Source organism: Giraffa tippelskirchi, chromosome 12 (genome assembly GCF_054371585.1).
Source record: "Giraffa tippelskirchi isolate mGirTip1 chromosome 12, T2T-mGirTip1v1.2.pri, whole genome shotgun sequence".
NCBI lineage: Eukaryota > Metazoa > Chordata > Mammalia > Artiodactyla > Giraffidae > Giraffa > Giraffa tippelskirchi.
Genome location: NC_137286.1, coordinates 4,039,917 through 4,062,988, shown reverse-complemented (window position 1 = coordinate 4,062,988; position 23,072 = coordinate 4,039,917).

Sequence of the window (23,072 nt, the reverse complement as noted above, 5' to 3'; positions counted from 1 at the left end):
CTTTTCACACAAATAATACATAAAAAACACCCCAATGTTCATCGCAGCACTGTTTACAATAGCCAGGACATGGAAGCAACCTAGATGTCCATCAGCAGACGAATGGATAAGGAAGCTGTGGTACATATACACAATGGAATATTACTCAGCCATTAAAAAGAATACATTTGAATCAGTTCTATTGAGATGGATGAAACTGGAGCCCATTATACAGAGTGAAGTAAGCCAGAAAGAAAAACACCAATACAGTATACTAATGCATATATATGGAATTTGAAAGACGGTAACGATAACCCTATATGGGAGACAGAATAAGAGACACAGATGCATAGAACAGTCTTATGGACTCTGAGGGAGAAGGTGAGGGTGGGACGTTCTGAGAGAATAGCATTGAAACATGTATATTATCATACGTGAAACAGAACACCATTCCAGGTTCAATGCATGAAACAAATGCCCAGGGCTGGGGCAATGGGATGACCCAGAGGGATGGGATGGGGAGGGAGGTGGGAGGGGGGTTCAGGATGGGGAACACATGTAAACCCGTGGCTGATTCATGTCAATGTATGGCAAAAAACACTACAATATTGTAAAGTAATTAGCCCCCAACTAAAATAAATAAATTTATTTAAAAAAAACATTAAAAATAAAGAAAACATTTTAACCTTACAGTACAATACCTTGAAAAGTACAGTACAACAACTGGCATGCAGGGGCTGGCATCCAGTGAAAAGACAAGAAGAGTTACTCACTGAGGAGGGAGAGGAAATGGGAGCCGAAGGAGCTGCAGGATTGTCAGCAATAAGAGACGGAGGGCAAGCTGCAGTTTCACTCACACCTGACTTTGTTGGCACAGGGTTTGGTTCTTTGCTGAATTCAATTCTATCTACCCTCTTGAAAAAAAAATGATCCTGTGATATCCAGGTAGTAGCTCTTTTTTTCTCATCACAAACAACACGGGAGCACTGTATTGCGTTCTGAATGGCTGCTGCAATCTTCGAGTACTGTTGTATGTTTGGGTGCTGTGCCTCAAAAGCTAGGAGTGCCTCCTCAAATACAGAAAATCCCCTTTCCATTTCCTGCATGGTGAATCTCTTTGGCTCTCCCGTTACTTCTTCCTCTGGTCTCTTTGTCCTTTCTCTGGACCGCCAATTTCTGGGGCTTCTTAGCAGTACCAGCTATAACACTGCTGCGTTTTTGCTTGCTTCCAGACGTTCTGGGCTTGAAATAAAGACGCTATACTATTGTACTCTGTACTGTACTGTACAGTAAAGTACACAGCCATTTGTGGAGGATGCATGCACATGACAATGTACGCCAGACACATGAACTAATGTGCATGATTGGACATGTGAATCCATATTCACGTCTTTGAAAGTTTGCAAACCAAAGGTCTGTGTGTAGAGGACTTAGTATATACTAAAGATTTAAAGGGGAACATGAACACAATGAGGGAAGGTATAGTAAGTCTTAAAATGAATTAATTGCAACTTTCAGAGATAAAAATACATGCAACAAAAACATTTACTGAAAGAATTAGCAAATTCGATACTGAAGAACTGATCAGTAACTTGAAAGAACATAGCAACAAAAAACTAAGAAAAAGTGAAATACAGGGAGAAGAACGGCTAAAAACAGATGAAGGAGCCTCTGTGGCCTGTGAGAAAATATAACAGCCTGATATATGTGTATTCAAAGACCAAGAGACAGCAGAGATAGGAGAAAAAAATATCCAGAAAACCTGGGCAACGTTTTCCTGAATTATATGTAAACCATTCACTTACAAATCTAAGAAACTCAAGAATAAGCACGCACAGTCAAATCACATAAGACATATGTCACAATCAAATTGTTAAAGTCCAGTATTAAAGGGGAAATCTTAAAAGGATGCAGAAAAGGGAAGAAACAAAGAGAGAGGGAAGGAAGAAGGCATACAGGGGAACAAAGATAAAATTGCTGTTGCTAATATTGTATCAGAATTAATGCAAGCCAGAAGGCAATGGCAAATTTCTTCAAAAGAATGTAATGAAAAGATAGCCACACGGAATTCTACATCAGTGCAAATATCCTTCAAAAATCAAGGTGAAACAGAGACATTTTCAAATTAAAAATCTGAGAAAATTCACCACCAGCAAGTCTAAATTATAAGGAATAATAAAGGAAGTTCTTGAAGCTGAAAGAAAATGATACAAGTCAGAAACGCAGATCTACACAAAGGAAGGAACAGTAATAAAACAGTAAAAATATGAATAAACATAAGAGGTGCTTGTTATCTCTTACTATTTCTTTAAAAGATAATTGACTCACCATTTCTGGGTCAGAATGCAAGGCAGTTAGAAGTCACCACTTCATCCTAAAAAAAAAAAAAGAAAATGTTACAAACTGAACAGAATGAAAATCAACAGCTATTTTTGGATGTGCAATGAGGTAAGTTCACAGGGCAAAATATTCCCTCCAACACTGGAGAGATGGACAGCAAATACAGGGAATCAGTTTCCCAGAGACAGACGTGATTGGAAACCGCTAAGGGAACTCAGTAAAGAATCGGCCTGCAGTGCAGGAGACACAGGTTCAACCCCTGGGTCAGGAAGATCCCCTGGAGAAGGGAATGGCTACCCACCCCAGGATTCTTGCCTGGAGAATTCCACGGACAGAGGAGCCTGGTGGGCTACAGTTCATGGGGTCGCAAAACATCGGACATGACTGAGTGACTAACACACACGTGTGGGAATCAAGGCCGGGACAGAATAATCAGAGCTGTGATTGACAAACTGCTGGAGGCCCAATGTAGACAGCTCCAAGATTCCAAAAGTCAAGGAGGATCCACAACTGTGAGATTTACTTCCAGAAAGGAGCTCAACCAGATTTCCACAGTAAATACCAGGGAAAAATCCAACCATTTTGAAATATGCCAAAGCATTCTGTTCTTCCCAGAAAGGCCTGCTTGTGAGAAATTGTTTAACCAGAGTCTAGTCTGTTAAAAAGCAGAGACATTACTTTGCCAACAAAGGTCCATCTAGTCAAAGCCATGGTTTTTCCAGTAGTCATGTATGGATGTGAGAGTTGGACTATAAAGAAAGCTGAACGCTGAAGAATGGATGCTTTTGAACTGTGGTGTTAGAGAAGACTCTTGAGAGTCCCTTGGACTGCAAGGAGATCCAACCAGTCCATCCTAAAGGAAATCAGTCCTGAATATTCATTGGAAGGACTGATGCTGAAGCTGAAACTCCAATACTTTGGCCACCTCATGCGAAGAGCTGACTCATTGGAAAAGACCCTGATGCTGGGAAGGATTGAGGGCAGGAGGAGAAGGGGACGACAGAGGATGAGATGGTTGGATGGCATCACTGACGTGATGGACATGGGTTTGAGTAGGCTCCAGGAGTTGGTGATGGACAGGGAAGCCTGGCGTGCTGCAGTCCATGGGGTCGCAAAGAGTTGGACACGACTGAGCAACTGAACTGAGTCTGCTGAGGGGTTACTGGAGCTTGACTCACCTCAGGGAGAGGAAACACCTAACTCCAGTCAGCTCTAGCCCTACACAAGGGAGAAGAAAATACCCACACCAGCCACTCTCTCCCACCTGAGGGAGGAGGGAACAAACCTGAAAAACACCTTTGAAGTTCACAGTCCAGGACACAGACTCACTGAAAGACTGAGACATACACAGCTACAGAATGCTCCTCACGCCACCCCTCACCACCACGTTACTAAACGCCTGTTTACAGCAGTTACTTTTACCTGGTACCTCATATCCAGCTCTAAGAAAAATTATAAGGAACACCAGAAGGTTAAAAAAAGAACTCTTTCAAGAGACAGAGCAAGATCAGAACCAGACATGGCAGGAAGGTTGGAATTATCAGTCTGTGAATTTAAAACAAATATGATTATTATGCTAAGAGCTCTAATGCATAAAACGAACACGTATAAGCCAGATGCAAAGTGTAAGCTTGGAGATACAAATCATAGAAGGGAAAGAAAGGAAACACTAGAGATTTTTACAAAAACACGGTAACAGAAATGAAGAGAGCCTTTGACGGGCTCATTAGTACACTGAACACAGCTGAGGAAGGAATCTTTGAGTGATATCCAAAACTAAAAAAGCACAGAGAATAAAGGCAGAAGACAGGGACTTCTGGCAGGTCCAGTAGTTAAACTGTGCTTCCACTGCAGCGGTTGCAGGTTCAATCCCTGGGTGGGGAACTAAGATCCCGCATGCCACATGGCGCGGGGAAGAAAAAAAAGACTGAAAAACCAGAAAATCCAAGGACTGTGGGATAACTACAAAAAGTGTAATATACACATAATGGGAATACCAGAAAGAGAAGAGAGAGAGGAATGGAACAAACGTCCGCAACAACAACTGAGAAGTTTCCCAAGTTCATGTCAGACACCGAACCACAAATCCAGGAGGCTCAGAGAATACCAAGCAGGATAAATGCCCCCAAACCTACACCTAGTCATATCATTCTCAAAGGACAGAAAAACCAAAGATTAAAAAAAGAATAATCATGAAAGAAGCCAAAGGGGAAACATACCTACCTATAGAGGACCAAAGGTAAGAATTACAACTGACTGTTCTCAAAAACCGCACAGGCAAGAAAGAGTAGAATAAAATATTAAGGTATTGAGAGAAAAACGAGTATTGAGAGAAAAAGGCCATTTGACATTTTGCAAAATCATCCTTCAAAAGTGAAAAAGAAATAAAGATTTCATCAGTCAAACAAAACCTGAGGGAATGTGTGGTTAGTAGACCTTCCTAGCAAAAAAGTATTAAAAAGAGCTTTCAGAAAGGAGGAAAATAATATAGGTCAGAAATTTAGATCTGTACAAAGATAAAGAAAGGAAAAACATCAAAAAGGAATAGGTGAGGATAAAATAAAAACTTTTATTTTTCCAGTCCTTAACTGATCTCACAGCTTGTTGTTGTTCAGTCGCTTAGTCGTGTCCAACACTTTGTGACCCCATGGACCACAGCACGCCAGGCTTCCCTGTCCTTCACCATCTTCTGGAGCTTGCTCAAACTCATGTCTGCTGAGTCAGTGATGCCATCCAACCATCTCATCTTCTATCGTCCCCTTCTCCTCCTGCCTTCAATCTTTCCCAGCATCAGGGTCTTTTCCAGTGAATCGGCTCCTCACATCAGATGGCCAAAGTATTGGAGTTTCAGCTTCAGCATCAGTCCTTCCAATGAAAATTCAGGGTTGATTGCCTTTAGGATTGACTAGTTTGATCTCTCTGCAGTCCAAGGGACTTTCAAGAGTCTTCTCCAGCACCACAATTGGAAAGCATCAATTCTTTGGCACTCGTGTATGTATGTATATATAATATATATATGCTTATGTGTATGTATACTAAGCTGATTCAGTTGTGTCTGACTCTCTGTGACCCTATGGACTGTAGCCCGCCAGGCTCCTCTGTCCACGGGATTCTCCAGGCAAAAATACTGGAGTGGGTTGCATGCCCTCCTCCAGTATACACATATACATATGTGCTTATTCATGCTAATACCAAAGTAAAATAAATGACAGCAATAATATAAGAAACAGAGGGGAGAAACTGAGATGATTTTGTTATTATAAGATACTCACACTGCATATGAAATGGTATATTGCTATTTGGTAAATGGTTAAGGGACTTACTTGGGTCAGTTGTAAACATATTGCAAAATCCAGGACAACCACTAAAAAAAATTTTTTAAATGTATAACTGATATGTTTTAAAAAGGAAAGAAAATTAAATCCTATAAAATTCTCAATTGAAACCACAAAAGACAAAAAAAAAAAAAAAAAAAGACCAAAATAGGAATAAAGAACATGAGTAGCAAATAGGAAAAAGTAACAAATGTGGTAGATATTAATCATACACATCAAGAATCACTTTGAAATCAGTGGTTTAAATGCACCAATTACAAGACAGCTTTTCAGAGTGGATCAAAAAGAAGATCCAACAATACGTTGCCTATAACAAAGCCACTTCAAATATAAAGATGTGTGTCGATTAAGAGTAAATGAATGGAGAAAAATACACTCATGCTAAAGCTAGTCAAACAAATTAATTGCAGACACTAATTCATTTCAGACAGAGCAGACTTCAAAGCAAGGAAAGTTATCAGGGATAAAGAAGGGCATTACATAACAATAAAGGAGTCAGTTCTCCAAAAGACATAATAATCCTTAATAAGTATGCATTGAACAACAGAGCATCAGACTACATGAGGCAAAACCTGCTAGAACGACAAGGAGAAATAGATTAATCCACAATTACAGCTGGAGGCTTCAACATCCTTTTTTCAGGAATGGATAGATCCAGCCAGGAGAAAATCAGTAAGAGTATAGTTGAGCTCAACACCATCAATCAATGGGATGTAATGGACATCTATAGACTGCTTTATCCAACAAAAGCAGAATGCAGTCTTCTCAAACTCACACGGGATATTTACCAAGATAAACCATATTCTGGGCCACAAAACACCCTTTAATAAATATAAAATAATTGAAATTACACAGTGTCTGCTCTCGTACCATAATGAAATTAAACTAGAAATCATTAACAGAAAGACACTGAAAATTTCCAAAATACCTAGAGGCTATACAACACACTTCTAAACACACAAGACAAAAAACCTCAAGAGAAATTTTTAAATATTTTGAACTAAATAAAAATGAAAACACAACTTATCAAAATCTGTGAGATGCAGCAAAGGAGTGTTTAGAGGGACTTTTAGCATTAAATCCACAGAGAAAAATGTAAAACTGACCATCTCATTTTCACCTTAGGAAACTAGAAAAAAGAAGAGCAAATTAAATCCAAAGTAAACAGAAAAAAGAGAAATGCTAAAAATTAAATTGATAAAATTGAAAACAGGAAATCAGCACAGAAAAATCAATGAGATCCAAAGTTACTTCTTTGAAAAGATTAATAAAATTGATTAACTTCTAGCCAGAGTAATTAAGCAAAAAAAAAGGAGAAAAAACTTACTAACATAAGAAATGAAATAGAGCCCATCAATACTGATCGTATGTACACTAAAAGAATAATAAAGAAATATTATGAATAATTGTATGTCCACAGATTTGATAAACTAGATGAAATGCACCAATTCCTTGAAATACACAATCTACCAAAACTCACACAAGAATAGACAATCTGAATAGGCCTACAGCTATTAGAGGAATTTAGCCAATAAAAGGTAATCTTCCAATATAGAAAGCACAAGGCCTAGATGGGTTCCCTGCTAAATTCTACCAAATATTTAAGGACAAACTCATATCAATACTCTACAATCTCTTTCAGAGGATAGAAGCATAAGGAAAATTTTCTAACTCATTCTATGAGAGAAGCATCACCCTAACAGCAAAACCAAGTCATTACAAGAAAGAAATCTATGGACCAATATTTCTCATGAGTATCAATGCAAAAACCCTCAACAAAATATTAGCAAATCAAATATAACAATATATAAAATAAATTCTACACCATGACCACTGGAGTCTATCTCAGGTATGCAAGGTTCACTATTTGAAAATCAGTTAATGTAATCTATCACATCAAAAGGCTAAAGAAAATAATCACATGCTCGTAGCAACATAAGCAGAAAAATCACTAGACCAAATCCAATATCAATTCATGATTTAAAAAACTCAGTAAATTAGGAATAGAGAGAAACTTCCTCAACTTGATAAAGAATGTCTACAAAAAACGTACATCTAATACCATACCTACTGGGAAGAAACTCAAACTTTCTCACAGGAATCATGTACAAGACAAGGATGTCCCTTCTCACCACTCCTTTCCAACACTGTACAGTAAGTCCAAGCTAAAGCAACGGGACAAGAAGAAAGTGTACATATTGGGAAGGAAGAAATCAAACTGTCTTTTCCACAAATGGCATGATCATATAAGTAGAAAATCCAAGAGAATAAACAAAAAACTCTTTTTAAAAGGCAATTATTAAAAGATTGCAGGATACGAGGTTAACATAGAAAAGTCCATAGCTTACCTATATACCATCAATAAACAAGTGTAAATTGAAATTAACCCAATATCATTTACCTTGGGTTATATTAACCCAACACCAAAAAAAAGAGAAATAAGAATAAATCTAACAAAATATGTACAAGATCTATATGAGGAAAACTGCAAAACCCAGAAGAATAAACTCAAATAATTAAATAGATACCCAAGCTCATGAATAGAAACACTTGGTATTGTCAAATTAGTTCTTTCAAGGTGATATATAGATTTGATGCAATCTGGCTCAAATTCCCAGCAACTTTTTGTGTGAATATCAACAAACTGATTCTGAAGTTTATATGAAAATGCTAAAGAGCCAGAATAGCCATTACAATTTTGAGGATGAATAACAAAGTTGAAGGAGTGACAATACTTGACTTCAAGACCTACTATAAAGCTACAGTAATCAAGACCAAAGAATAAACAAATTGATCAATGGAACAGAATAGAGAGCCCCAAATAAACCCGCATAAAAACTGTCTTGATGAAGAAGCAAAGGCAATACAGTGGAGCAAAGAGTCTTCATCAGATTGTTCTGGGACAACTGGACATCCACATGCAGGAAAAAAAAATCAGTCTGGACACAGACTTTACACACTACACAAAAATTAACTCCAAACTGATCACAGACCTAAATGTAAACAAAAAAAATGGTAAAACTCCTAATAGATAACATAGGGCCTTGGGTATGGTAATGACTTTTCAGATACAAGACCAAAGCAGAAAAACTGAAAGAAATAATTGATCAGCTGGGCTTCGTTAAAATTAGAAACTTCTCTGTACAACACTAAGTCAAGAGAATGAGAAGATAAGCCACAAACTAGAGAAAATATTTACAAAACATGTACCTGAAAAAGGACACACCTCCCCAATATACAAAGACCTCTTAAAACCCAACAATAAAAAAAAAAAAAAAAAAAAACAGGGATTTCATTGGTGGTCCAGTGGTTAAGAATCTGCCTGCCAATGCAGGGAACACAGGTTCAATCCTTGGTCTGGGAATTAAGCTCCTACATGCCTCAGGGTAACCAAGCCTGGCACCACAACCCCTGAGCCCGTGCTCAGCCTGTGTGCGGTGCAGCAGCTGTTGAAGCCCACTCGCCCTGAGTCCGAGCTCTGCAACAAGAGAAGCCTCCATGATAAGCACACACATGGCAACCAGACAGTAGCCCCCTCACTACAACTAGAGAAAGCTTGCACACAGCAACAGAGATTCAGCACAGCCAAAAATCAACAAACGTTTAAAACAAAGAAACCAATACAATGTTTAAAATGGGTCAAAGATTTAATAGACATGTCAGCACAGAAGAGACACATATAGGAAATACGCATATGAAAAGATTTGTTATTTAGTCTTAAGTCACGTCTGACTCTTTTTGCGAACCTATGGATTGTAGCCCAACGGGCTCCTCTGCCATGGCATTTCCCAGGCAAGAATACTGGAGTGGGTTGCCATTTCCTTCTCCAGGGGATCTTCCTGACCCAGGGATCAAGCCCTGCATTGGTACACAGATTCTTTACCACTGAGCCACTAGGGAAGCTCATATGGAAAGACACTCCACATTGAATGCCATCAGGCAAATGCAAATGAAAACAATGAATTACCACTACACACCTATTAAAAAGGCCAAAATCCAGAACACTGACCACACACCAAATGCTGGTGAGGATGTGTGGCAGCAAACTCTCATCCATTGCTGATGGAAATGCAAAATGTTACAGTCACTTTGGAAGACAGCTCTCAGTAAAAGTAACATACTTTGCCATAAAATCCAGCAGCTGTCTTGGTATCTACCCAAAGGAACTGGAAACCTAAATCCACACAAAACTCGGCACACGAATGTTTACAGCAGCTTTGTTTGTAATCCCAAAACAACCAAGATGTCCTTCTGTAGGTGAATGGTGATCTGGGTTCATCTAGACAATGGAATATTCTTCAATGCAGAAAAGAAATGAGCTATCAAGCCTGAAAAGACACAGAGGAAATGTAAATGCATATCACAAGTGAAAGAAGCCAATCTGAAATGGCTATATATTGCATGATTCCAACTATATGATGTTCTGGAAAAGGCAAAACTGTGGAGACAGTAAATAGATGAGTGTTTCAGGGACTGGGCCGGGAGGGAAAAATAGGAGAATCACAGAGGAATTTTAGGGCAGTAAAATACTCTGTATGATACTATAATGATAGATTTATACATTTAATTATACATTTGTCCTAAACTATAGACTCTATAACACCAGGAGTGAATCCTATGGTGTACTGTGGACTTTGTGTGATAATGGTATGTCAGTGTAGGTTCATCAATTGTAACAAACATCCCACTCTGGTGAGGGAAGTTGATAATGGTGGATTCTATGCATGTGTGAGGGCAAGGGGAATATGAAAAATGTCTGTACCTTCCTCTTAATTTTCCAGTGAACCTAAAGCTACTCTGAAAAATGAGGTCATTGTTTAAAACAAAAATAATAGCAATGCTTTATTCAGTTTGTAACATTTGTAGAAATAATATATGACAATAACAACACAAAAGACAGGGTGGAAAATGAAAACATACAGTTTACAATTTTTACTGAACACATAAATTGATACATTTTTAAAGACAGACTGTGATCTTAAGTGTTCACATCAAAACTTCTAGGTCAACATTTAAAAAATTAAAACAAGTATTGCTAATAAGCCCATGGGAGGATAAAATGAAATGCTAAAATATCCAATCCAAAATAATGCAGGGAAAGGGAAAAAGGAACGAGGAACATATGGGAAGGCAACGAAGAGCAAGATTATAGAATTAAATAAGAAGTATAAATGGTCTGAATGCACCAATTAGAAGCAAAGATTGTCAGGCTGGGTTAAAAAGCAAGACTTGAGACTTCCAATTTCAGCTCTAAGGGTACAGTGCTTGAGAGTAATCACTCCCATTCTTACGAAGAAAAAGAAAAAATATGAACAAAGTGAAAATCAATGTCTTTTGTTGGACCCATCAGAGGACCAAGGTCCTAGGGCAAACCACCACTCTGAAGTGAGACAGACGGGAGAATACAGAGCTGCAGCTGAGATCTGCTTACCTGGAACAGCAGCCACGGGAGTAATAATTGGAAGAAAAACTTACATGGTAATTGTGACAAATTGCAGAGAGTGTGGAGACCATGAGCGTGGGGGTTGCATTCTTGAAGGGAGGCTCACAATTGAGTGGATTTTATCTCCCACCCCACCAGGCTCTCACCTCGAAGAGCCAAAAAAAAAATTCCCCCTCTTATCTCAGGTAGGAAGAGGGGCAAAAGTCACTTGAAACACTCTCAGAGCATATTCATAACAAAGCCAACTCAGCAAGGGGAAACAATTCAATCAGAGCTGTACCTCCGCTAGGAGGAAGGACAATCACCAAACTTCAGGCCCCCCTAACCTTCCCATCTCACTTAAACTGGGGAGAAAGGAAGGTGCTTAAGAAAGGTGCTTTGTAAAGGTCATAGCCCGGGGACACAGATGCACTAAAAACCCAAACTTTAATCATAAGATTATATAATGCTCTCCTTCACCCATACCTTACTACCATATCAACTGGGCTACAATAGAACACCAGTGGATTACAGCTGAAAGATCTGCAAGGCACAGACTATATCTAGGAAGTAGTTCCTAGGGAAATCCAAAGACAAGATGAAAGATAAAGCCTTTGGAACTCACATCTAGAGCAAACACTGAACACAATTCAATTCATAGATTGACATGAAACTTGACACTAAACCTATTTACCTCATCACCAGTAGACTCACCTGGAAAGAAATGTTAAAAATAAGTTCTTTAAAGAGAAGGGAAAGGATATAGATCAGAAACTCAAATCTACGAAAAAGAAAGAGCATAAGAAAAGGAATGGAGGAAGGTAAAATATTTAATTTTTGTTATTCTCAGTTGCTGCTGCGGCTGTCGCTGCAGTTGTGTCCGACTCTGTGCGACCCCATAGACGGCAGCCCACCAGGCTCCCCCGTCCCTGGGATTCTCCAGGCAAGAAGACTGGAGTGGGTTGCCACTTCCTTCTCCACTCTCAGTTGAACTAACATAAAATAATAGCAACGATGAATTCAGTGAGTTTGTTGTTGTTCAGTTGCCAAGTCATGTCTGATTCTTTGCAACCCCATGGACTGCAGCATGCCAGGCTTCCCTGTCCTGCACCATCTCCAGGAGTTTGCTCAAATTCATGTCCGTTGAGTCAGTGAGTTTACTTACGGAAAAGTGAAGTGAGTGACAGCAATGTAAGAGGCTGGAGGGAGGAATTGAGAATGCTCTGTTATAAAGTACCTGCACCCCCCATGAAACAACGTCACGCTACTTGAAGATGGACTTGGATTTGTTGCAAATGTATGTTGCAAACTCTGGGGCAGCCACTAACAATTTTTTTTTTTTAAGGAATTTAATTAATATGCTAAGAGAAGAGAGAAAATGGAATAATATAAAATGCTCAATTAAAACCACGGAATGCAGGAAAAGAGTAGAAGGCAAAAAAGAAACAAGAAACAACAACGAATAAATGAATAAAATGAAGAAAAACTCACCAATACGATAGGTATTAACCAAACTTCTGTGTTTCGAATATCCATGTCCTCCAGAAATTCATATGTTGAAATTCTTCCTAAGCCCCAAGCTGACCCTTGAACCATGTGGGTTTGAATTGTGCATGTTCACTTCTGCATGGATTTTTTTTTCAACAAATATGTGTGTAGTGCTACAACACTACACAATCACTGGTTGTTTGAATCCTAAATGCAGAATCGAAGATACAGAGAGCTGCCTGGAAAGCTGCACAAGGGTTTCCAGTTGTGCAGGGGTCAATGCCCCTCATCCCCGAGTTCTGTTCTTCAAGGGTCAACTTGATTAGGAGATGGGCCTCTGAGAGTGCCTGGAGAAGGAAATGGCAGCCCACTCCAGTATTCTTGCTGGAAAATTCCATGGACAGAGGAGCCTGGCAGGCTGCCGTCCATGGGGTCGCCAAGAGTTGGACGCGACTGGCCACCTGAGCCCACGCGCGCTTGGGAGTGCCTAGATCATGAGGGCTGAGACTTTGTGAGTGGGATTGTTGTTGGTGGTGTTCAGTCATGGAGTCATGTCGGACTCTTCTCAACCCCGTGGACGGCCGCACGCCAGGTTTCCCTGGCCTTCACTATCTCCCAGAGTTTGCTCAGACTCCTGTCCATTGAGTCAGTGATGCCATCCATCTTACCTCAACGGTAAGATGCCATCCAACCATCTCATTCTCTACCACCCTCTTCTCCTTTTGCCTTCGATCTTTCCCAGCCTATACAGTATCGTTCTTTACAGCATCGGACTTGACTTTCACCACCAGACTCATCTATAGCTGACGGTCATCTCTGCTTTGGCCCGGCCACTTCATTCTTTCTGGAGCTATTAGTAACTGCCCTCTGCTGCTCCCCGTAGCATATCGGACACCTTCTGACCTGAGGGGCTCATCTTCCTGTGTCATATATTTTTACCTTATCAGATTGTTCACGGGGTTCTCACAGCAAGAATACTGGAGTGGTTTGCCATTCCCTCTTCCAGGGGACCACGTTTTGTCAGAACTCTCTACTATGACCCACCTGTCTTGGGTGGTCCTGCATATGGCATAACTCGCAGTTTCACTGAGTTACACATCATGACAAGGCTGTGATCCACGCAGGGGTGAATGCGATTAGTTTATGTCAAAACAGGCTCCAGAGAGCTCCCTCCCATCTCCATCATATGAAGGCACTGCAAGAGGGTCTGGCTATGAACCAGGAAGAGGATTTTTACCAGAACCCAAGCATGCTGGCCTTGGCCTTTGATCTCAGACTCCCAGCCTCCAAAACTGTGAGCCATAGATTTCTCTTGTTTATAAGCCACCTAGTCTGTAGTATTTTGTAACAGAAGCTTGAAGGACTAAGACACCAACTATATCAATAATCACTTTAAATATCAATGGTCTAAACACACCAATTAAAAAAAACAGAGATTGTCAGAGTGGATTAAAAACAACACCCCCTGTAAGCTGTCCACGAGAAACCCACTTTAAATATAAAGACTCTGATAGATTAAAAGCGAAAGTATGGAGAAAGTTACACCATGCTGATACATCAAAGGAAAGCTGAAGTAGCTATATTAGTGTCAGACAAAGCAGACATCAGAGCAAGGAAAATGATCAGACATGAAAAAGGGCATCGGATAATGATAAAAGGGTCAGTCCAAGAAGACATTAACAACTCTTGATAGCTTGTGAGTGTCAAAATACACGAGGCAAAATCTGCCAGAACTATGAGGAAGATAGATTAACCCACTGTTGCAGTAGGAAACTTCCACAGCATTCTGTCTGTAATGCACAGACAGACCCAGCAGGCAGGAAATCAGTAATGACAGGGTTGAAGTGAGCTGAACTATCAATCAACTGGATCTCATTGATATCTATAGAATACTTCATCTAACACCAGCAGAATACACATTCTTCTTATGAAATGTTCAGCAAGATAGAACAAATTCTAGGTCATAAAACATACCTCAACAAGTGTAAAAGAATAAAAATAATGAAATATGCTCTCATGCCACCATGGGATTAAGCTAGAAATCTATACTAGAAAGACACAGGAAAATCTCAAAATACTAAAGACCAAACAACACACTTCTGAACATCACATGAATCAAAGAATAAATATCAAGAGATGTTAATAAATATTTCGAACTAAATGAAAACAAAAATACAACTTATCAAAATTTGAAATGCAATGAAAGCAGTGCTTAGAGGAAAATTTTAGCATTTAATGTATATATTAGAAAAGAAGATCTAAGATCAATAATCTCAGTTTTTACCTTAGGAACCTAGAAGAAGAGCAAATTAAAACCAAAATAAGCAGAAGGAAAGAAATAATTAAAACTAGAACAGAAATCAATAAAATGAAAAAGAGGAAATTAGTAGAGAAAATTAGCAAAACCAAAAGCTGCTTCTCTGAAAAGATCAATAAAATTGATTAACTTCAAGCCAAAATTGTTAAGAAAAAGGAAGACACAAATGACTAACATCAGAAATGAAACAGAGGCCATCTACTACTGACCGATCCCATGGACATTAAAAGGACATAATCAAGGAAGGTTATGAAAGCCTCTGTTCCCTCAGATTCGATAACCGAGATGAAAGAGACCAATTCCGTGATATACATTTTACCAAAACTCACACAGAAAGAAACAGATAATCTCAATAGGCTTGGGTCTATGAAAGAAATGGAATCAGTAAATGACAACCTTCCAAATAAAACACACCAGACTCAGACAAGTTCGCTAATGAATCGACCACATGTGTATCAGTTCTCTACAGCATCTTCCAGAAGACAAAGCAGGAGGAGCATCTCCTGACTGATCCAACGAGGCAAACCTTACCCCGAGAGAAAAACAGACAGAGACATTCTGAGAAACAGAAACTGTCAATCTGTATTATCCAAAGCTGGTTAGACAGATTTATAATCATGAACATGGATGGAAAAATTCCTCAAAAAATATTAGCAAATCAAACCCAACAATATAAGAAAGGAAGTATACACCATGATCAACTCAGATATTCCAGAATGCAATCCTGTTTCAGCATCTGCAAGTCAGTTAATGTAATGCATCATATTAACAAGTTAAAAAGAAGAAAATGTATGATCATATGAAGAGATGCACCAAAATCATTAAAAAAAAAAGGTCCAATATGCAGTCATGATAAAAGCTCTCAGTGGATGGGCAGGCTAGTCCACGGGGTCACAAAGAGCTGGGACACACACAGAAAGTAGTAACAGAGGGAACTGCCTCAGTGTGATGAAGAACAAGCTCAGGAAACAAACAGCGAACATCAGCCTTCATGGTGAAAAACCAGATGTTTTACTCCTAAGATGAAGCAAAAGACAAGGTCCCTTCTCCCCACTCCTTGCCAACATTATACAGGAGTCCTCGCTGATACGATCCGACAGTAAAGGCAACAAGAGATACGCAGATTAGGAAAACAGAAATAAAACTTTGAAGATGACTTGGTTGTCTACGCCAAAAATCTGAAAGAATCAATAAAAGCTTTCTGGAACTGCTAAACAATTATAGCAGGATACAAAGTTAATATACAAAAGTCATTGCTTTCTTATATACCAACAGTGAACAATCAGATTTTGATATTAAAAATCCAATACTATTCACATTAGCACCCAAAAAAATCAAAGAGATATTCAGGTATAAAACCAATAAAATATGTTCAAGAACTATATGAGGAAAACAATAAAACTCTAATGAAAGAAATAAAAGCTATAAATAAACACATGGAGAGCTATTGCATGTTCTTGAGCAAGCTCAATATTGTTAAATTGTCAGTTCTTCTCAAGTTGATCTGAAGTTTCAACACAATCTCAGCTAAAATCCCAGCAAGCTATTTAGTGAATATTGACAATCTGGTTCTAAAGTTTATTGGAAGAGGCAAAAGAACCAGAATAGCCAACTTAATATTTACAGAAGAGAAGAAAATCAAGGACTTCAATATCTCTACAGTGATGCTACAGTCATCAAGGCAGTATGGTACTGGTGGGAGATTAAATAAACAGATCAATGGAGCAGAATAAAAAGCCCAGAAATATACCCCGCAGATTAGTCAACTGATCTCTAACAAAGGAGCAGAGCCAATTCGACTGAGAAAAATAATCTTTTCAACAAATCGTATTGAAACAACTAAGCAAACAGCTGCAAACAAATCTACATGTGTACTTACATCCTTCACCAAAAATTAACTCAAAATGGATCACAGCCCTACTTGTAAACCACAAAACTGTAAAAATCCTAGAAGATAACATAGGAGGTAACATAGATGACCTTGGATATGATGATGACTTTTTCGGTACAACAATAGCACAATTGATGAATGAAAAAAATCAGCAAGTTGGACTTCACTGAAATTAAAATCTCTGGTCTATGAGGAATACTGTGAAGTGAAAAGACAAAACAAACTCATAGAACATATTTGCAAAATACATACCTGATAAAGGACTTGTATCCAAAACATACAAAGAACTCCTGAAAGTTAACAATTAAGAAAAAATTAAAAATGGGCAAGAGAATCTGAACAGAAGCCTCACCAAAGAAGATAACACAAATTAGATATGGAGAAGGAAACTGTAGTACATCCAGACAATGGAATATTAGACATCAATTAAAAAGAAATGAGCTCTTGAGCCATGAAAAAAGACACAGAGTAAACTCAAATGAATGTTACTAAGTGCAAGAAGTCGGTCTGGGGACTTCCCTGGCAGGCCAGTGGTTAAGACACTGTACTCGCAATGCAGAGGATCCAGGTTCAATCATCAGCCATAGCCCAGCCAAAAACAAAACAAAATAACAAGATGAAAAACATTTTTAAAAAGAAGTCAACCTGAAAAGCCTGTCATGCTGTATGATTCCAACTCTATGACGTTCTGGAAAAGACAAAACTATGTCTGTGTTAGTTGCTCAGTCATGTCCAACTGTTTGCGACCCCCAGGACTGTGGCCCGCCAGGCTCCTTTGTCCATGGGATTCTCCAGGCAAGAATACTGGAGTGGGTTGCCATGCCCTTCTCCGGGGGATCTTTCCAACCCAGGAATCAAACCCAGGTCTCCTGCCACCAGAGAAGAGACCAATACTGCATGATTCCAACTCCATGACATTCTGGAAAAGACAAAACTGTGGAGACAGTTCAAAGGTCAGTTGTTGGCAGGGGAGGAGGAGAGGAGGGATGAAGAAGTGGACACAGAGGGCTTCTAGGGCAGTGAGACTATTCTTTATGACACTCCGGTGGCAGATACATGACATTATGCCCTTGTCAAAACCCTCAGAATGTATAACACTGGAAGTGAGTCCTTGTGCAAACTCCAGGCTTTGCTTAATAATAATGTTCCAAGACATGCAGGTCAATCGTGACTGATGTACTGACCACACTGATGCAGGATGCAAACCACAGGGAAACCCTGAGCTGGAGAGAGCGCGGGGGCAGGAAGCCTGTACTTGGGGATCCCTGTTTCAGGCAACTCAAAACCTGGCTAAAAATGTGAAGTCGGCTACTTAAGGAAAAAACATCCCAAAGGTTTATCTCCAGCCCCGGGGCCTGGCATTCAAGGCCCCAAAGAGCCTCGGTCCCGCCCAGCACTGGCTGTGTGACTCCCTCTGCGTCCACGTAGAGAATGGTCCTTCACAGATGGAGCTCTGACTGTCTCCAACGGTCAGTGTGCACCAGACAGGACACACCAGTCCTGCGGTGTCCAAGAAACGGTCAAGAGACAGGCAGAGGGCCTCCCTTGACCTGGTTCTCCCTGTGCTGTATCCTCTGGGAAGCTTCTCTTTTGGGGGGACCTTTTTGGGTGGCCTCTGTGGGCTGTGTCTCTGACCTGGGTGCCCTGTCGGGGCAGGTGGTCCCCTGAGCTTCGTCCTCCCTACTCCTATATGCTTCTTAAAATTTACGAAGACAAACAAGCTGATTTTATAAATGGATAAGAGATTTTCACAGACTATTAACAAAAGAAGATATGCACATAGCTGAGAGCAGGTGAAAAGACACCCAACATCATGACCCATGCGAAGGGTGAGTGGAAAACCCCAGGGAGACACCAGGACACAATTCCACATGCTGCTGAGGACGTGGAGAAACTGGCTCATCCAAACAAAACAAAACCAGAAAACACACACAAGCTGGTGTCTGTGTAAAATGGTACAAACAGTCTGCAAAGCAGTTTGATAATTTCTTAACAAGTAAGCATACACTTCTCCTGCGATCCAGAAATTCCACGTATAGATATTTACTCAAGAAAAGTGAAAATGCATGTCTATAAAATAACATACCCATAGGAATGACATCATATGATATTTGTCTTTCTCTGTCTGACTCATTTCACTTAGTATGACAATCTCTAGGTCTAACCATGTTGCTGCAAATGGCATTATTTCATTCTCTTCTATGGCCAAGTAATATTCCATTGTATGCATATACCACAGGCTCCCCAGGGGGTGCTAGTGGTAAAGAACCCATCTGCCAATGCAAGAGACATAAGAGACACTGGTTCAATCCCTGGGTCAGGAAGATTCCCTGGAGGAGGGCATAGCAACTCACTCCGGTATTCTTGCTTAGAGAATCCCATGGACAGAGGAGCCTGGCTGGCTACAGTCCAGGGGGTCACTAAGAGTTGGACACGACTGAAGCAACTTAGCACACACCCATGTATGCATATACATGTTCTTTACCCATTCATCTGTCTAAAAAAATGATACAAATGAATGTATTTACAATACAGATATAGACATAGACCTAGACAGACCCCAAAGACACAGAAAACAACCTTATGGTTACCAAAAAGAAAAGTTGGGGAGGGATAAATTAGGAGTTTGGGATTAACAGATACACACTACTGTATAGAAAATAAACAACAAGGACCCACTGTATAACACAAAGAATTCAATATCTTATAATAATCTATAATGGAAAAGAATCTGAAAAATAGTATGTATGTGTATAATTGAATCACTTTGTTATACACCTGAAACACTATAAATCAACTACACTTTGACAAAAACATCTTAAGTGGAAAAAACATACCCAAATATTCAAAGCACAATTATTCATTATCAACTGGAAATAACACAAAGGTCCACCAAGGGGTGAATGAATAAACAAGTGATGGCATCTCCAGGCAGTGGAGCATGTAGCAATAAAACGGACACTACTCATACACGTAGTGATGTGGATGCATATCAAAAATATTACGCTGAATGTAATAACCCAGACCCGAAAGCCTACAGTGTACAGGATTCCAGCTTTTCAATGGAAGCATTTCAGTGGCTGCCCATGGCTGGGGGGAGGGGACAGGGGGCAGACAACGGGGAGAACTTTGCAGGGAAAATGTTCTATCTTGATTGTAGTGTCATACTTGCCACACCTTATGGAACTGTCCTTTAAGAGAATTAAGGAACAAACATTTGCTCTTTCCTTTAAAAATTTATTTTTTATCTTTAATTTGAAGATAACTGGTCTACAGTATTGTGTTGGTCTCCCCCATAGAGCATCATGAATCAGCCACAGGCATACGGACATCCCCTCCCTCTTTACCCTTCCCCCCACGCCCATCCCATCCCACCCCTCCAGGTTGTCACAGAGCACCGGATGTGAGCTCCCGGCATCACACAGCCAATTCCCCCGGCTATCTAACTTTACAGACGGCGGTGAATGCGTTTCAGTGCTCTTCCCGCAGCTCATCCCGTCCTCTCCTGCCCCTGCTGCGTCCACCAGTCTGTTCTCCTCTTCTGTGTCACCACTGCTGCCCTACAGATAGGTCCATCGGTACCATCTTTCTAGATCCTATACAGATGCATTAATCCACGATGTGTGCCTTTCTCTTTCCGAATGACTTCACTCTGTACAATGGAACTGACATTTTCAATGTACATAAAGCAGGTGGTTTGCTTTCAGAAGGGATCAGGTATCTCCAAAGTGAGTGAAAGAACTCTGTTCCTTACTCTTTACAAATAAAGTGTTAGTCCCTCAGTCGTGTCCGACTCTTTGTGACCCCACGGACTGGAGCTCACCAGGCTCCCCTGTCCATGGAATTCTCCAGGCGAGAATTCTGGAGTGGGCTGCCATGTCCTTCTCCAGTTTACAAATAAACGTGCCTGCAATTAAAGCCAAACTAGACGAGAGACCAAAAAGTACAGCGATGAAATAGAAAAGCTCCAAGTTGGTCATGAAATGGAGTCAACAAATGACAGACGCCTGTCTGCTGTAACGAGAACCAGACTGGTGCCTGCAGAGTTGGCAGCTGTGCCGTGGGCCAGCTCACATCACCCTAAGTCCCCTTTCCTGGAGGAACATGTCCCAGCCTCCCTCAGTCACAAGTGGGATGTGTAGCCCCAGGCAAGCAAGTTGATGCTGGCTCGTAGGATACCCAGACTTCTGGGTCAGAAAGCCATAAGGCTCTTTTGAAGGACAAGGATGAAAATAACAATTTCCGTGATACGGTCACTGCTGATTTTATTTGTGAGAATCCATGGGAGGCAGAAGAACTGAATAAGCAAGTAAGTCTGCTGCTGAGTATTTCCCCTAGTTTTCCTCCAAGAATGTTTTTATTTCCTCTTCATCCCTACAGGATATTTTCGGTGTATGCATAATTCTATGCTGGCAGTTGTTTTTCTTTCAGTAGTTTACAAATGTTCCATGGCCCCTGACCCTCACGGTTTTGGGGAAGAAATCTGCAGTCATGCAGTCATTGTCCCCGCCTAAGGGCAAGAAAGAACAGCACGCACACACACACAAATAGACACATGTTCACATAACTGAACCACTTTGCTATACACTTGAAACTAACACAACATGATTTTGCTGGTGGTGGTGGTGTTCAGTCACTAAGTCATGTCTGACTCTTTGAGACCCCATGGACTGCAGCACACCAGGCTCCTCTGTCCTCCACTGTCTCCCAGAGTTTGGTCAGACTCAGGTCCACTGAGTCAGTGATGCTATCTCACCATCTCATCCTCTGCCACCCCATCCTCTGCCACCCCCTTCTCCTCTTGCCCTCATCAATCTTTCCCAGCATCAGTGTTTTTTCCAATGAGTCAGCTCTTCGCATCAGGTGGCCAAAGTATTGGAGCTTCAGCATCAGCAACAGTCCTTCCAATGAATATAGGATTGACTGGTTTGATCTCCTTGCTGTCCAAGGGACTCTCAAGAGTCTTCTCCAGGACCACAATTCAAAACCATTAGTTCTTCAGCGCCCAGCTTTCTTTATGGTCCAACTCTTACCTTCGCACGTGACTAATGGAAAAATCATAGCTTTGACTATATGGACTTTTGCATCAAAGTCTCTGCTTTTTAATATGCTATCTAGGTTTGTCACAGGTTTCCTTCCAAGGAGCAAGCACCTTTTAATTTCATGGCTAGAGTCACCATCTGCAATGATTTTGGAACCCAAGAAAATAAAGTCTGTCACTGGTTCCACTTTCTCTCCTTTCATTTGCCATAAAGTGATGGGACTGGATGCTGTGATCTTAGTTTTTTTTAATCCACTGTACTTCAATATACTTTGCCAACAAAAGTCCGTCTAGTCAAGGCTATGGTTTTTCCAATGGTCATGTATGGATGTGAGAGTTGGACGGCGAAGAAAGCTGATCGCCGCAGAATTGATGCTTTTGAACTGTGGTGTTGGAGAAGACTCTTGAGAGTCCCTTGGACTGCAAGGAGATCCAATCAATCCATCCTAAAGGAGATCAATCCTGGGTGTTCATTGGAAGGTCTGATGTTGAAGCTGAAGCTCCAATACTTTGGCCACCTCATGCGAAGGGTTGACTCATTGGAAAAGACCCTAATGCTGGGTAGGATTGGGGGTAGGAGGAGAAGGGGACGACAGAGGATGTGATGGTTGGAGGGCATCACCGACTCGATGAACATGGGTTTGGGTAGACTCCGGGAGTTGGTGATGGACAGAGAGGCCTGGCGTGCTGCAATTCATGAGGTCGCAGAGAGTCGGACACGACTGAGCGACTGAACTGAACTGAACTTCTATATAAAATAAAAATTTTAAAGCACACAAGAGAAGAGGGATTCCCCTCACTCTCTGACTGTGGTCCCCAGACCAGAAATAGACAGCTTCCCTTGAACTTTTCTGTTCACACTCGGTGTGTAGTTCCACGCTTTCAGCTGCCTCGAGGCGCTACTGTGCTGTCCTGTGCGGGGGCACGGGGTGTGGGGTCCTTCAGTGGGAGACCCAGCGGAACGGGCTTGCACCATCTCCATGCCAATTATTGTTTCATGTCTTTCTTCCCTGACACATTTCCTATTCCACCAGGTCAGAAACAGAGTCTAGCTTATTCATCACTGCATCCCCTGAGCCTGGCTGAGTGTTTTTCACACAGTAGCTCCTCCTCCAAAATTCAGTGACTAAATCCATAAGCAGTGCAGAATGAATTAGATAATGTTGGTACAGCAACCAGCAGGACGTCTGTCATGAAGCTGTTCAGTATCAATAAATGATGGCGTCTATTGCAGACCCTAGAGGTCTGCCACCTCTACG